Source organism: Orycteropus afer, unplaced genomic scaffold, assembly GCF_000298275.1.
Source record: "Orycteropus afer afer isolate SDZICR_OR568_19922 unplaced genomic scaffold, OryAfe1.0 scaffold00189, whole genome shotgun sequence".
Taxonomy (NCBI): Eukaryota; Metazoa; Chordata; class Mammalia; order Tubulidentata; family Orycteropodidae; genus Orycteropus; species Orycteropus afer.
In genome coordinates this window covers 3,298,061-3,312,780 of record NW_006921776.1, presented here as the reverse complement: position 1 = coordinate 3,312,780, position 14,720 = coordinate 3,298,061, and the positions used below count along the sequence as shown (strand labels likewise).

At 36.6% G+C, this 14,720-nt stretch overlaps 1 non-coding gene across 1 annotated transcript; it reads left to right on the top strand.

The window, feature by feature from the left end:
* The first annotated feature begins 13,411 nt into the window (after positions 1 to 13,411).
* LOC122150629 lies at positions 13,412 to 13,518 on the top strand. The gene has a single exon (XR_006163775.1). It is a non-coding gene; the product is annotated as a U6 spliceosomal RNA (small nuclear RNA).
* The last annotated feature ends 1,202 nt before the right edge of the window (positions 13,519 to 14,720 follow it).

Below are 14,720 nucleotides of genomic sequence, written 5' to 3'. Positions count from 1 at the left end.
ATTTGAAAGCTCATCTCATACATTTTGGTCACTGAAAATGCTGGATTGTTTTAATTCTTAATAGTATCATTATGTTCACAATCTGTTTTTCAAGTTTTAATACATTTCACATATATTTATAATTTTATGACTATTTGTATTTTTTTATGGCATTCCAGTTTTCAGTAGAGAAAAAAATGTTGTAAATAACATAGGATAATTGCTAATATATATTCCATGACTTTAATGGCCTTCTCTTCCCTGTGGACCATTAGTAGTTTTCTCCTAATACCCTTTTAATTAATCAGAAGAAAGAAAAAGATTTTCATTAATATCTGAGCATCTTTTTTTACCTTAATTCATTCTGAAGTACATATGTGTCATTAATTGTGAGTCCCTGGAGATACAGGCGGTGGGAAAAAAAAAAAAATTCTGTATTTTCTTACATAAGTAAAACATGGCTACTTCATGATCAGATAGATTATAATAATTTTAGTGACCTTTCCTGTGGTACTTATTTTCCTGAAATACGTTTATACAGTCTTCTTTGGATAGTAAGTCCAAAGATCTTTCCTTTTGTGTTTCATGGTTCTTGGGAATAGAGTTCTCATTGATGTAAAAATGTCAGATTTACTGAAACACTTTTCAGAATGATCTAAACCAGTCATATCATTCGAAATTTTCATTTTGGGGTGAGGGAAAATGTAAGCACATTTCATGAGGTACTGTACTTTACAGTGCATACTCAGAGCGTAGAACCACAGACCAAAAGAAGTAAATGTTATAAACTGGATTTCAGAAGGAAAACATGTGGTCTCTGGAGATTTTGTTCCTGGAAAGATTACTTTGTTTTAAATTAAGTCCTTCTCCTGCTGCTAGAAATTACATAAAGATATAAGGAACAATTTGAGATATTTGAAAATATTGAAGACATAAATGAGTCAAACCACACTATATGTTTTCTTTTTCTTATTTTAATTTTTATAGTGCCTAAAACATGAGTATGAAATTACCCTTTGAAAACTTCTGTGTTTAGATAAAGCAAAATTCAAAATCAGGGGAAGTTATGGAAACATCAAGAGAGCAAAGTCCGTTGTCACTGAGTATTGTGCAAACCACTAATGAAATTACCACAGATGTATCTTATATCCCAAACTGAATTCACTGGAATAGCAGAAGACAAGTGATAGTCTTTCTGGTTTCCTGACTAGAAAGATGAGTGTGAGTCTGTACCTGGAATCTAATTATAGGCAAGCCACTAATAAAACCATGAGATACTTGACAATATGAGAGAGAAAATTGTACAAACAGAAAATTTATGACAGTGATCCACAGCACTGCTGCAATAAAGAAATCTAGCTTGAGTGACACTTCCTGAATAGTAATAAAAAATTAGAAGCCCATTCAACCACCCGGGATATTATCAATATGTACTCCTTCTTTGGTTGTCAGTTTCATGTCATGCTCCCAAACAGCCTTTAAGGGAAAGGAAAGAATTGTTGTTCTCCTCCCCATATACATTTAAAGGATAAATCTTCAGCCTTTAGGAATTTTTGTTTTTCTGCAGGCAAAGGCAAGGAATTCATTTTTGTCATTCTTGAGAAAAACTGCTTTGTAGTGCAGAGCACAAAGGCCTAGGCTTTGATTACAACTTTTCCATATGCATCTGGTTACTTTAGAAAGAATGCAGTCATACCTGTTTAATCATCAATTTTCTCATTTTTAATATGAGAATGACAATAATTACCCAAGGAGGTAATGTGGGAATTAAACAAGTTCTATTAAATAAAATGCAATGTTTTGCAAATACTGAACACTTAATACCTGGTAGCTTTAAAAACTGATATAAAGTAATTTAATCCACTATTACATAGCAACCTCTCAAACATTGTCCAAGCTCATCAACAGTTGCTGATTCATGTAAAGAATGAGTAATGGAAGACTTTGAAAATCATATGTATTTTTTTTCTTATACAGAATTCTGAATCACTTCTAGTTTAATTGCATAGTTTTAATTTATGAACTCTAGAATAATTTATATTGTTGTTATTGATTGTTAATCAATAAGATTCCTAAGAACAGTTTTTAATGCTCATGATAACTCACATAACAATGAACAGTTAAATACATTGGGTGGGACAAAATGTAAAACAATTACTTAATATAATGTGAAATCATATTTATAAATACAACTAATCATTAATGAATATTTTTGTTTACAGGTTCCTAAGAATTTTTGTTTTTTACCTAAGTAGATTTATGTATTTGTAGTTTTTTCCATTCTTGGTCAAAGACTGGGCCAAAATCAACCAATTTGAAGAAAACAACACTGGTTTGAACATCTCTATCATATTAGGTACAGACATACCTCAGAGATATTGCAGGTTAGGTTCCAGAGCACCATGAGAAAGCAAATATCACACTAAAGGAAGTCACACTTTTTTTTTTTCTCATTGTGTATAAAAGTTATTTCTACACTATACTGTAGTCTATTAAGTGTGCAGTAGTATTATGAAAAAGTTTGAAATATTGTGAAAATTAACCAACATGTGAGACAGAGACATGAAGAGACCACATGCTGTTGGAAAAATCGTGCTGATAGACTTGCTCAACACAGGGTTGCCACAACCCGTCAATTTATTGAAAATGCCTCAACACCAAAGGAATTAACAATCCAATTGAAAAATGGGAAGAAGACATGAATAGACACTTCACCAAGGAGGATATTCAGGTGGTCAGCTAATACATGAAAAGATGCTCACAATCATTGGTCATCAGAGAGATGTAAATCAAAACAACAATGAGATGTACTGTCTCATCCCAGCACTGATGGCAAGGTTCAATGAGACAGGAAATAACAAATGCTGGGGGGGATGTGGAGAGATTGGGACTCCCATACACTATTTGTGTGACTGTGAAGTGATACAACCACTGTGAAAAGCAATATGGTGATTCCTTAGAAAGTTGGAATTGGAGATACCATTTGATCCAGCAATCCCATTACTAGGTATATATCCTAGAGAGGTGAGAGCCAGGATAGGAACAGAGACATGCACGCTCATGTTCATCACAGTACTATATACAATAGCAAAAGATGGAAACAACCTATGTGTCCATCAGCTGAAGAGTGGATGACTGAACTATGGTACATATACATACTGGAATGCTATGCAACACTAAAGAATAATGTAGAGTCTGCAAAACACTGCATAATATGGGTGAACTTGGAGGACGTTATACTGAGTGAAATAAGTCAATCACAGAAGGACAAATATAGTATTATTTCATTGTTTTGGAGGGGCAAGGAAAGGTTTATATACGGAGGGAAACTTTCTTTGTTGGTTGCTGGGGGGGGAACACTGCAAAAAAAATGCATTGACCCATGTCACTTTAGTTTTATGTATTTTACTGTACATAAATTATATTTCACTAAAATACAGAAAAAATTCTCAAAAATGCAATTATCTGCGATAGATAATAAAGCAAAGCACAATAAAATGAGGTATTTCTGTATTGATAGCATTTCAGAATATTTTACTGACTGTGTTTTTATTTTTTGGAGGCAGTGCCACTTTAGATAATAGATCAAATTTTGGAAAGCTTTTCTGAGGGTTAATATCATGGAATGTATGAAAAAGAAAAACCAGACCAAACCCACTGCCATCAAGTCAATTCCAATTCACAGTCACCCCCATTGGGTTTCCAAGACTGTAAATCTTTATGGAAAGAGATTGCTTCATCTTCCTTGTACAGAGCACCTGGTGAGTTTGAACCACTGACCTTCTGGTTTGCATCCAAATGCCTTACCCAGTGTGCTACCAGAGCTCCTTATGTAATGTATGTTGTTGTTGTTATTTGCCGTCGAGTCGGCCCTGACTCATAGCAACCCCTCCTTGGGTTTCCAAGGCAGTATCACTACGGAAGTAGGATTGCCCAACCTTCCTTCTGAGGAGTGGCTGGTGGGTTTGAACCGCCAGCCTTCTGGTTAGCAGTCAAATGCCTTTGGCACTATGCTACCAGAGCTGCTCCCTATGTAATGTGTAAGAAGCATAAATTTTATCTCTGGTCAGAAGCAAAACATGTAGAAAATTAAAAAGCAGTCTAATTCTGGAGTTTGATGTACTAACACTTCCTGATGTATGTGACATTTAGCATCTTAAGCTAAATGTGTGTGTGTGTGTGTGTGTGTACCATGCTCCACAAAGAATAAAAATCCTTCCTGCATTCTAAGAATTTTCTTACAACATGATAAGTAGACATACATAGATACTCAATTAATAAGCAATCACTTCTTATATTTCCCTTTACATTAATCATGCTTGGCTATAAAGTAGGAAGAAATATGAAGAAGGAGGAGACACTTGAAAAGAAAAAATGGCAAAAATTCATAATGACATTTTCCTTTTTTCTCATCATTGGGAGGAGAAGGAGGCTCCACAAGATCTGTCACTGAAGGAATTCAGCCAAGATCTCACTTAGTTCTCATTTGTCAAATGTGAACTTAATTACCGAAGTGCATCTCTGGAGCACTGTGCTCCACAGGATGGTCCTAGTGCTCTTGGTAGGCCACAAGAATCTTCCCAACTTCATGGGGAAAAAAATGCAGCAAGTTGTTTATTTAGTTCTTGTGTCAAATGACGTACAATTCCATGCACTTTTATTTCAAAGGAAAGTAGAGGTATTTAATAGTAAAATAGTAATTTTATTATCCTTAAGCAAAATCAACATGACACTAGAATATCTAAGACCTCCTACTCCACTGTGCCATTAGAGGGAACAAAGTTTTCCAATACAGGCTGACATGAAACAAATACTAAGTAGGAGTTGGTAGTCTCTTCCAAGAACATGATCTTGATATTCAGAAAAGCAGAGAAGAATGCAAACTTGTTTACACTAAAACACAGAGGCTTTGACCTGATTGTTGAACCATAACATGACAATTCTCTAAAGTCTGAAACAATTATACTGAAGTTTTGAGAAAGTCTACATTTTGAAAAGTGCCCCTAATTCTTGTTTAGATAAAATATGTTAATAAGCAAATGGGTCCATGTCGTCATAATAATGAGGACATACAAACTGAAATTGATTAGCAACAGCTCATGGAAGGGAATTATGATTATTACTGACTTGTATTCCTAAGGCTAATATGTTAAAAAGGGTCTCTTCCTTTATTACTGACACTCAAAACTTAAAGCGACCATTCAAAAATACTCTTAAAGTGCAAACCCAAAACCCACTTTTATTTACAAATGGTTAGTAGTGGTAAAAAAATAAATAAATAAAATAAAAGGTCAGATGTTGTTGTTGTTGTTGTTGTTATTTGCCATCGAGTCGGCCCCGACTCATAGCGACCCCTCCTTGGGTTTCCGAGGCAGTATCACTACGGAAGTAGGATTGCCCAACCTTCCTTCCGAGGAGTGGCTGGTGGGTTTGAACCGCCAGCCTTCTGGTTAGCAGTCAAGTGCCTTAGGCACTATGCTACCAGAGATAGAGCCTCCTAATTGAGATATAGGTCCTAAATGTTACCTGAGAGGTTTTGTCTTGATTATGGTCAATTGCCACGGATATACAAATTCTATGAAATATAATCCATGAATTTCAGATTGTTTGCCTTTGTTTCTGATGTAGTATTGACATGGTATAGATAGAGTAATAGGCAATATATTTTATATATGATAAATATATGCATGAATATAGAATATACTTCAGATAATATTTCTAAATCTTTCCCAATTAAAAATATAGAAATCCTGGATTTTTGGTGTTCTATTTATTCAGAAAGGGAGCTCTCATGGCACTATGGTTAATGCACTGGGCTGATAACAGAAGGTAGACAGTTCAAACCCACCAGCTGTTTTCTGGAAGAAAGATGAGTTGGCCTGCATCTATAAAGATTTACAGCCTAGGAAAGCCTATGAGGCAGTTCTACTCTGTCCTATGGGGTCACTATAACTTACAATGAACTTGATGATAGTGAGTTTTCTTTGATATTATTTATTCAGAACTAAGATTTGGGAAGTTCTTGTTGTTGTAGTTGTCAGGTGCTATTGACTCATCTCTGACTCAGAGTGGCCCTATGCACAGCAGAGCAAAACACTGCCAGGTCCCATGCTAGCTCCATGATCCCTGCTATACTTGAGCCCATCACCACAGCCACTGTGTCAACCCAGCTCTTTGAGGGCCTTCCTCACCTTTGTTGACCCTCCATCTTTCCAAACATGACATCCTTCTCCAGGGGATGGTCCTTTCTGACAACATGACCAAAGTAGGTAAGATGAAGTCTGGCCATTCTTGCTTCCAAGAAGCATTCTGGCTGCACTTCCTCTAGGACAGATTTGTTAGATCTTTTAACAGTCCATGGCATTTTGAGCATTCTTCACCAGCACCACAACTCAAAAGCATCAACTTTTCTTTGGTGTTTCTTATTCATTGTCCAGCTCTCACAGGCATATGAGCTGCTTTAAAATACCATGTCTTGTGTCAAGCACACCTTAGTTTTAAAGAAGACATCTTTGTTCTTCAGCACTGAAAGAGATCCTTTGCAGTCGATTTCTCCAGTGCTCTATGTCCTCTGATGTCCTGACTGCTGCTTCCATTAGCATTGATTGTAGAACTAAACAATGTGAAGTCCTCAACAACTTCAATCTTTTCTCCATTTATCGTGATGCTGCTTATAGGTCCAGTTGTGAGGATTTTTGTTTTCTTTATATTGAGATGCAATCCATACTGCAGATTGTATTCTTCAATCTTCATCAGTAAGCACTTCAAGTCATCCTCACTTTCAGCAAGCACAGTTTTGTCATCAGTGTATCAGAAGTTGTTAATGATTCTTCCTCCAATTCTGATGCCACGTTCTTTGTATAGTCCAATTTCTCAGATTATTTGCTCAGCATACAGATTGAATAACTGTGGTGAAAGGATACAACTCTGAGGCACTCCCCTTCTCATTTTGAACTTTGCAGTGTCCCCTTCCTCCTTTCAAATGATGGCCTCCTGGTCTATGTATAATTAATTGTTCTTGAATTCCCATTCTTCTTAATGTTATCTATAATGTGTTATGATGCATACAATCAAATGTTTTAACATAGTCAATAAAACACAAGTAAACATCTTTCCTGTATTCTTTGCTTTCAGCTAAGATCCATCTGCATCAGCAATGAGGTCACTCATTCCATGTCCTCTTCTGAATCCAGCTTGCATTTCTGGAAGTTCTCTGTCAATATACTGTTGCAACCAGTTTCTAATTAGCTTCAGTATGATTTTACTTGGTGCAATATTAATGATATTGTTCAATAATTTCCACATTCTGTGGGATCACATTTCTTTGGAATGGGTACAAATATGGATCTCTTCCAGTCAGTTGGCCAGGTAGCTGTCTTCCAAATCTCTTGGCATAGCCAAATGAGTGCCTTAAGCAGGGCATCTGTTTGCTGAACCATCTCAATGGGTTTTCTGTCAATTCCTGGAGCCTTGTTCTTCACCAATTCCTTCAGTGCAGTTTCAACTTCTTCCTTCAATATTATTGATTCTTGATCATATGCCACCTCCTGAAAAGGATGAACATCGACGAGGTCTTTTTGGTACATTGACTCTGTGTATTCCTTCCATCTTCTTTTGATGCTTCCTGCATCATTCAATATTTTGCCCATAGAATCAATATTGCAACTCCAAGCTTAATTTTTTTCTCCAGTTCTTTCAGCTTGAGAAATGCCAAGTGAGTTCTTCCCTTTTGGTTTTCTAACTCCAAGTCTTTGCACATTTCATTATAGTAATTGCTTTTGTCTACTCGAGCTGCTCTTTGAAATCTTCTGTTCAGCTCTTTTATCTTGTCATTTCTTCTGTTTGCTTTAGCTACTCTCTGTTCAAGGGCAAGTTTCAGAGTCTCTTCTGACATCCATTTTGGTCTTTTCTTCCTTTCTCATCTTTTTAATGGCCTCTTGCTTTCTTCATGGATTATGTTCTTGATGTCATCCCATAATTCTTCTGGTTTTTGGTCATTGGGGTCAGTGCATCAAATCTATTCTTTAAATGGTCTCTAAATTCAGGAGGGATATAATCAAGGTCATATTTTGGCTCTTGTGGACTTGTTTTAATTGTCTTCATCTTCAACTTGAACTTGCAGTTGATGGTCTGTTCTACAATCAGCTCCTGGCTTTGTTTGGGCTGAAGATATTGAGCTTTTCCATCACCTCTTTCCACAGATGTAGTCAATCTAATTCCTGTGTGCTCCATCTGGTGAAGTCCATGTGGATAGCAACCATTTGTGTTGTTGAAGAAAAGTATTTACAATGAATAAGTCATTGGTTTTGCAAAATTCTATCATGCAATCTCCAGTTTTATTTCTGTCACCAAAGCCAAATTTTCCAGCTACTAGTGATTATTCTTTGTTTCCAACTTTTGCATTCCAGTCACCAGTGATAATTAATGCATTTCGGTTGCATGTTCGGTCAATTTCAGACTGCAGAAGTTGATAAAAATTTTCAGTTTCCTCATCTGTGGTTTTGGTGATTGGTGTGTAAATTTGAATATTAGTAGTATTAACTGGTTTTCCTCATAAGCATATGAATATTATCCTTTCACTGATGGCATTGTACTTCAAGATACATCTTGAAACATCGTTTGTGGTGATGAATGCCATGCCATTCCTCTTTAAATTGTCATTCTCAGCATAGTAGATCATATGGTTGTCTGATTCAAAATGGACAAAACTGGTGCATTTTCAGCTCACTAATGCCTAGGATATCAATCTTTGTGTGTTCCATTTCATTTTTGAGAACTTTCAATTTTCCTGGATTCACACTTTGTACATCCATGTTCTGATTATTAATGGATGTTTGCAGCTGTTTCTTCTCAATTTGAGTCATTTTAGCAAATGGAGGTCCTAAGAGCTTTACTTAATCCATATCATTAAGGTCGTTTCTACTCTGAGAAGTCAGCTCTTTCCCAGTCATATTTTGAGTGCCTTCTGACCTAAGGGACTCGTCTTCCTGCACTGTATTGGACAATGTTTCCGGGCTATTCATAAAGTTGCCTAGTGATGTATCAGACAATGTTTCTCCACTGTTCATAAGGTTTTCCCTGGCCAATTATTTGAGAAGTGGATGGCCTCTTCCTTCTTCCTAGTTTGTCTCAGTCTGTAAGCTGCATTGAAGCCTGTGCACCCTGTGCAATCCTGCTGGTGTTTGAAACACCAGTAGCACAGCCTCAAGTCTCACAGCAACACGGAAACCACCACAGTAGGACAAACTGACAGACAAGTTTGTCTCCCTTAGCTGTTTGAAACAAACCTCTCTTCCTGGATCCTGTGACTCTGTCTAGTCCCCAGCTTTTTCCCCACTTCTTGCCTATTGGGGTGGGCCTGTTGTCTTCCTCCCCTTACCTGGATCCTGCAGGAAGTTCTAGGATAAAAGAAAAATAGGTAGAAACATGCTATCCTCCTATTTTAAGGGACATCATAATTGAGTTGTCATCACAAGAACTCTCTGGCACAGCCTGATTCAATTTGATTTAAGCTTATTAATACAAACAATTTTAGATCTACAATAGGTAGAGATGGAATGTATGAAGTATGAATCTAGGAAAGTTTAAAGTTGTCAAAAATGAAATGGAATATTTGAAGATAGATATCCTAGGCATTGGTGAGCTGATATGGATTGTTTTTAGCCATCTTAAATCAGACAATCATATGGTTTACTATGCCAGGAGAGAGAAATTGAAGAGAAACATTCTTGTCAAAAAGAACATTACAAGATCTATCCTGAAGTACAATGCTATCAGTGATTGGATAATATTTACATGTCTACAAGGAAGGCCAGTTAATATAACTAGCATTCAAATTTATGCATTGATCTCTAATGCCAAAGATAAAGAATTTGAAGTTTTTTTTCCAACTTCTGCAGTCTGAAGTAGATCAAATATATAATCAAGATTTATTGATCATTACTGGTGATAGGATTGCGAAAATTAGAGATAAAGAAGGATCAGTAGTGGAAAACTATGGACTTGGTGATAGAAATGAGGCTGGAGATTTCATGGTAGAATTTTACAAGACAAATGACCTTATGTTGCATTGGAAATGCCTTTTCTCAACCACATAAACCATGACTATACATGAAGAACTCACAAGGTGGAATACACAAGAATCAAATTGACAACATTGGTAGAAAAAGATGATAGAGAACAAGGCTAGGGACCAACTGTGAAAGATGTCATCAATAGCTCATATGCAAGTTCAACATGAAGCTCAAGAAAATTAAATTAAGCCTATGAGAGCCAAAGTATAATCTAGAGCATATCCCACCTGCATTTAGAAACCACTTCAAGAATAGATTTGACACATGGAAGATTGATGATCAAAGAGCAAACGAGTTCTGGAAATGACATCCAGGACTTCATATATAAAGAAAGCAAGAGGCAATTAAAAAAACAGGAAAGAATGAAAAGACCAAAATGGATGTCAAGAGAGACTTTGAAACTTGCTCTTGAAGTAGAGTAGCTAAAGCAAATGGAGCAAATGATGAATTAAAAGAGCTGAACCGAAGAGGTCAAAGGGTGTCTTGAGAAGCAAAGTATTATAATGAAATGTGCAAAGACCAGGAGTTAGAAAATCAAAAAGGAAGAATATGCTTGGCATTTCTTAAGCTGAAGGAACTAAAGAAAAATTTCAAGCCTTGAGTCACAATACTGAAGAATTCTACGGATAAGATATTGAATTACACATGAAACATCAAAAGAAGATGGAAGGAATATACAAAATTACTGTACCAAAAAGAATTGGTGGACATTAAACCATTTCAAGAAATTTCACATGATCAAGAATCAATAGCATTGAGAAAAAAAAGCCCAAGCTGCACTGAAGGAACTGGTGAAAAACCATGCTCCAGCAACTTATGGAATACCTATTGAGATGTTTCAAAAAATGGATGCAATGTTAGAAGCACTCACTTGTCTATGTTAAGAAATTCAGAAGATAGCTTCCTAGCCAACAGACTGGAAGAGATCCATTTTTGTGTCCATTCCAAGGAAAGGTGATTCAAAAATGATTGCAATAATACATAAACAGAGTGCCAGAATTTCAAGTTGGATTCAGAAGAGGATGTGGAATGATGGATATCACCACAGATGTCAGATCAGTCTTGGGTGAAATAGAAAATACCAGAAAGATGTTTTCTCTGTTTTTTATTGACTATGTAAAGGAATTTGAGCTCTGGTGGCATAGTGCCTAAGGTATTTGACTGCTAACCAGAAGGCTGGCGGACAAACCCATGAGTCATTCCTCAGAAGGAAGACTGGCCAATCTAATTGCATAGAGACACTGCCTTGGAAACCCAAGGAGAGGTTGCTATGAGTCAGAACTACCTCGACAGCAGGGAGTTTGATTCTGGTTTGGTATGTTAAGGAATTTGTCTCTGTGGATCATAAAAAAATTATTGATAACTTTTCAAAGAATGTTCTGGATAACATTCTAGAACACCTGATTTTCTCATGTGGAAACTGATACATAGAACAAGAGATAGTTATTCAAGCACAACAAGGGAATATTTCATGGTTCAAATTTAGGAAAGGTGTGTGTCAGGGTTGTATCCTTTCACCATGCTTATTCAATTGGTATGCTGAGCAAATAATCTGAGAAGCTGGACTAGATGAAGAAAAACAAGGAATCAAGATTGAGGAAGAATCATTAACAACCTGATATACAGATAATACAACTTTGCTTGCTGAAAGAGAAAATGACTTGAAGCAGTTAGTGATGGAGGTCAAAACCTACAGCCTTCAATCTGGATTCCAAAAAAATAAAAACCCAGCTTGAATTACATCTCAACATAAACAAAAATCCTTACAACTGGACCAATAAGCAACATCATGATAAAAGGTGAAAATACTGAAGTTGTCAAAGATGTCATTTTACTTGGATCCACAATCAATGCCCATGGAGGTAGCAGTCAAGAAATCAAATGTACTTCCTTGGGAAAATCTGCTACCAAAAAACAAAAAAACAAACAAACAGAAAAAAAAAAACCCTCTTTAAAGTGTGAAAATCAGAGATGTCACTTTAAGTACTAATGTGGGACTGATCCAAACCATGGTATGTTCAGTCACCTCGTATGCATATAAAAGCTGGACAATGAATAAAGAGGACCAAAGAATTGATGTCTTTGGATTGTGGTGTTGGTGAAGAATTTTGAATATACCATGGACTACCGGAAGCTTGAACAAATCTATCTTGGAGGAAGTACAGCCAGAATGCTCCTAGGAAGTGAGCACAGTGAGACTTTATCTCAAATACTTTGGACATGTTATCAGGAGGGACCAGTCCCTGGAGGAGAACATGCTTGGTAAATTAGAGGGTTAGAGATAATGAAGAGGATCTCCAAGGAGATAGATTGCCACAGTGGCTACAACAATGGGCTCAAACATAGCAATGATTGTGAGGATGGTGCAGGACTGTAAAGTGTTTCTGTTGTACATGGAGTCTGTGAGAGTTGGAACTGACTCAAGGTCACCTAACTACAAAAACAACATGATAAAAACAAGGAAGCTTCAATATTGTTTTTTTTTTTTTTTCTTTAAAAGTAATAAAGGATACCCTTGTTCCTACCTCAACAATTTTAAAAAACTTAAAAAAAATTATATTTGAAGAAACTTAGCAGAGTTGCAGGTTAATAAAACTCACTAGTGAAATTTAAGGAGAGGAATGGAAAAAATAAAAGAAGAAATGGGAATAACAAAGAGGAATTTTATTGGGGACACAGCCTTGATAGGGATACTGCTGCAATCTGGAGATTCTTCTTAGAGCGTGCGGCTGATGATTGCCAATCCATTCAATCACACCTTAATCCGCCACTGCTGGGTTGGACCTAGAGCAACATAGATTTTCCTGTACCCCCTGCCAAGAGTCTAATAATCCACATCCTTTCTTTTGAAGGGTAGAAATCTCAATAGGATTGGAAACAAGTCACGGAAAAGGTGCCAGCGGGGGGCTTGTTTCATTATAATAACAAACCAGATCCTGTTCAAAGAGAAATCACACTGAATTCCTTGCTGTCTTGTCCTAGTTGATTCTTTTTTTATCCTAAATATTTACCTTAATCCCTTTAAACCAAGGTCTTCCCAAAGGAATAACTGTACTTCTTCTTCCTGTATCTGGAGTGTACTCTCTTTTGTGGGATTTCTTTAGTTGTTGCTATGGGTTTACTATCCTCTCTAGAGAGGTTTATGTTGCTGTTTCACTTCCTGGCTCTACTTTTTATTTTTATTCTAAATTTTAACTTGAATTTACTTTTCATTTTCATACAAGTCTTTTTAAAGTCCTGAATGTAGAATCCTTCAGACACAGGCAGTTTGAAATAGGAAAGTGAGACAAATATCTATGCCAGCCAGATATCGATGTAGATTTTAGTCAAATCCAGAAAGATAAAAAACATTCATACCGGTGCTCGCTTCGGCAGCACATATACTAAAATTGGAACGATACAGAGAAGATTAGCATGGCCCCTGCGCAAGGATGACACGCAAATTCGTGAAGTGTTCCATATTTTTTATGAAAAGTGAATTTACTCTGTAAATCTTCACCCAAATCCTAAAAAAAAAAAAAAAAAATTCATACCGGACTTTCTATTTATGCAGGCTTCCTTGATGTAGCCACAGAACATTAGCTGTTGTCATCCTAGTGTCAGACAAGTAGCAACTGATTCTAGAAACTCCAAAAATACAGCATTCCTGAGGAGAATGCCTTAACTAGATGATCTTCTGTAACACAGACTGGATTCTGGTCTTGTCCTACTGTCCCCATTTTATTGAGCTGGGTAAACAACTGACCCAGGCTGGACCAAACTGATTTGATCGAGAAAACATTTGGAATTGGGATTTTGAGCTGATTGTTAGGCTCTTGTAGTACTTGAAGAGCCTCTCTGGTGGTGCATTGGTTAAAAAAATGGGTTTTAACCAAAAAGTCAGTGGTTTGAACCTACTAACTGATCTGCAAGAGATAGATGAGCTAGTTTGCTCTGTAAGGATTTACAGCCTTGGAAACCCTATGGAACAATTAATCCTGCACTGTCCGATAGGGTCACTATATGTCAGAATTGACTCAATAGCAGTGTGTTTAGTTTTGGTTCAGTGCTTGAGGTGAATACCTAAACTGCACCTATGGCCAGCTATATTCTGTGTCTGATGAAGCAGAGAACGATACTGGAAGGAGAGAAAAATAAGAATAATATTTGGAAACTAGCAGGTATGAAAGCCCAGGGACCCTCAAGAGAGACAGAAAGGAATAAATTATAAGGTTTATAATCCTAATTCCCTGTGATACCCTCCTGTATTTCTTCACCTTGAGATCTGTGAGACAGTCCAGTGTTTCTATACTAAACCTACCTTTTTAATTATGCTTGTAAATTGGGTTTCTATCAATTGAAACAGGTAAGAATTGTCTTACCTATGGATAAGACAATTGCTTTTACAGTGGTCATAGAATCTCTTAGCTAGAAAACCAGTAGCTGTCAAACTGATTTCAACTTTCGGCAACCACATTTATGTCAGAGTAGAACTGTGCTCTATAGGGTTTTGATTAGCCACCAAGTTCATTAGTCATTTACGCTCCCAAGGGACTCCTTCTTAGCTAGGCTGGACCATAAGCATCTAATTCAACTCTCTTACTTTATAGATTAAAAAACTGAGGCTTACCAATATAGTAACATTATATGGTCAACAAAGATAAATAATGTCAAAGCCAAGGCCACAAT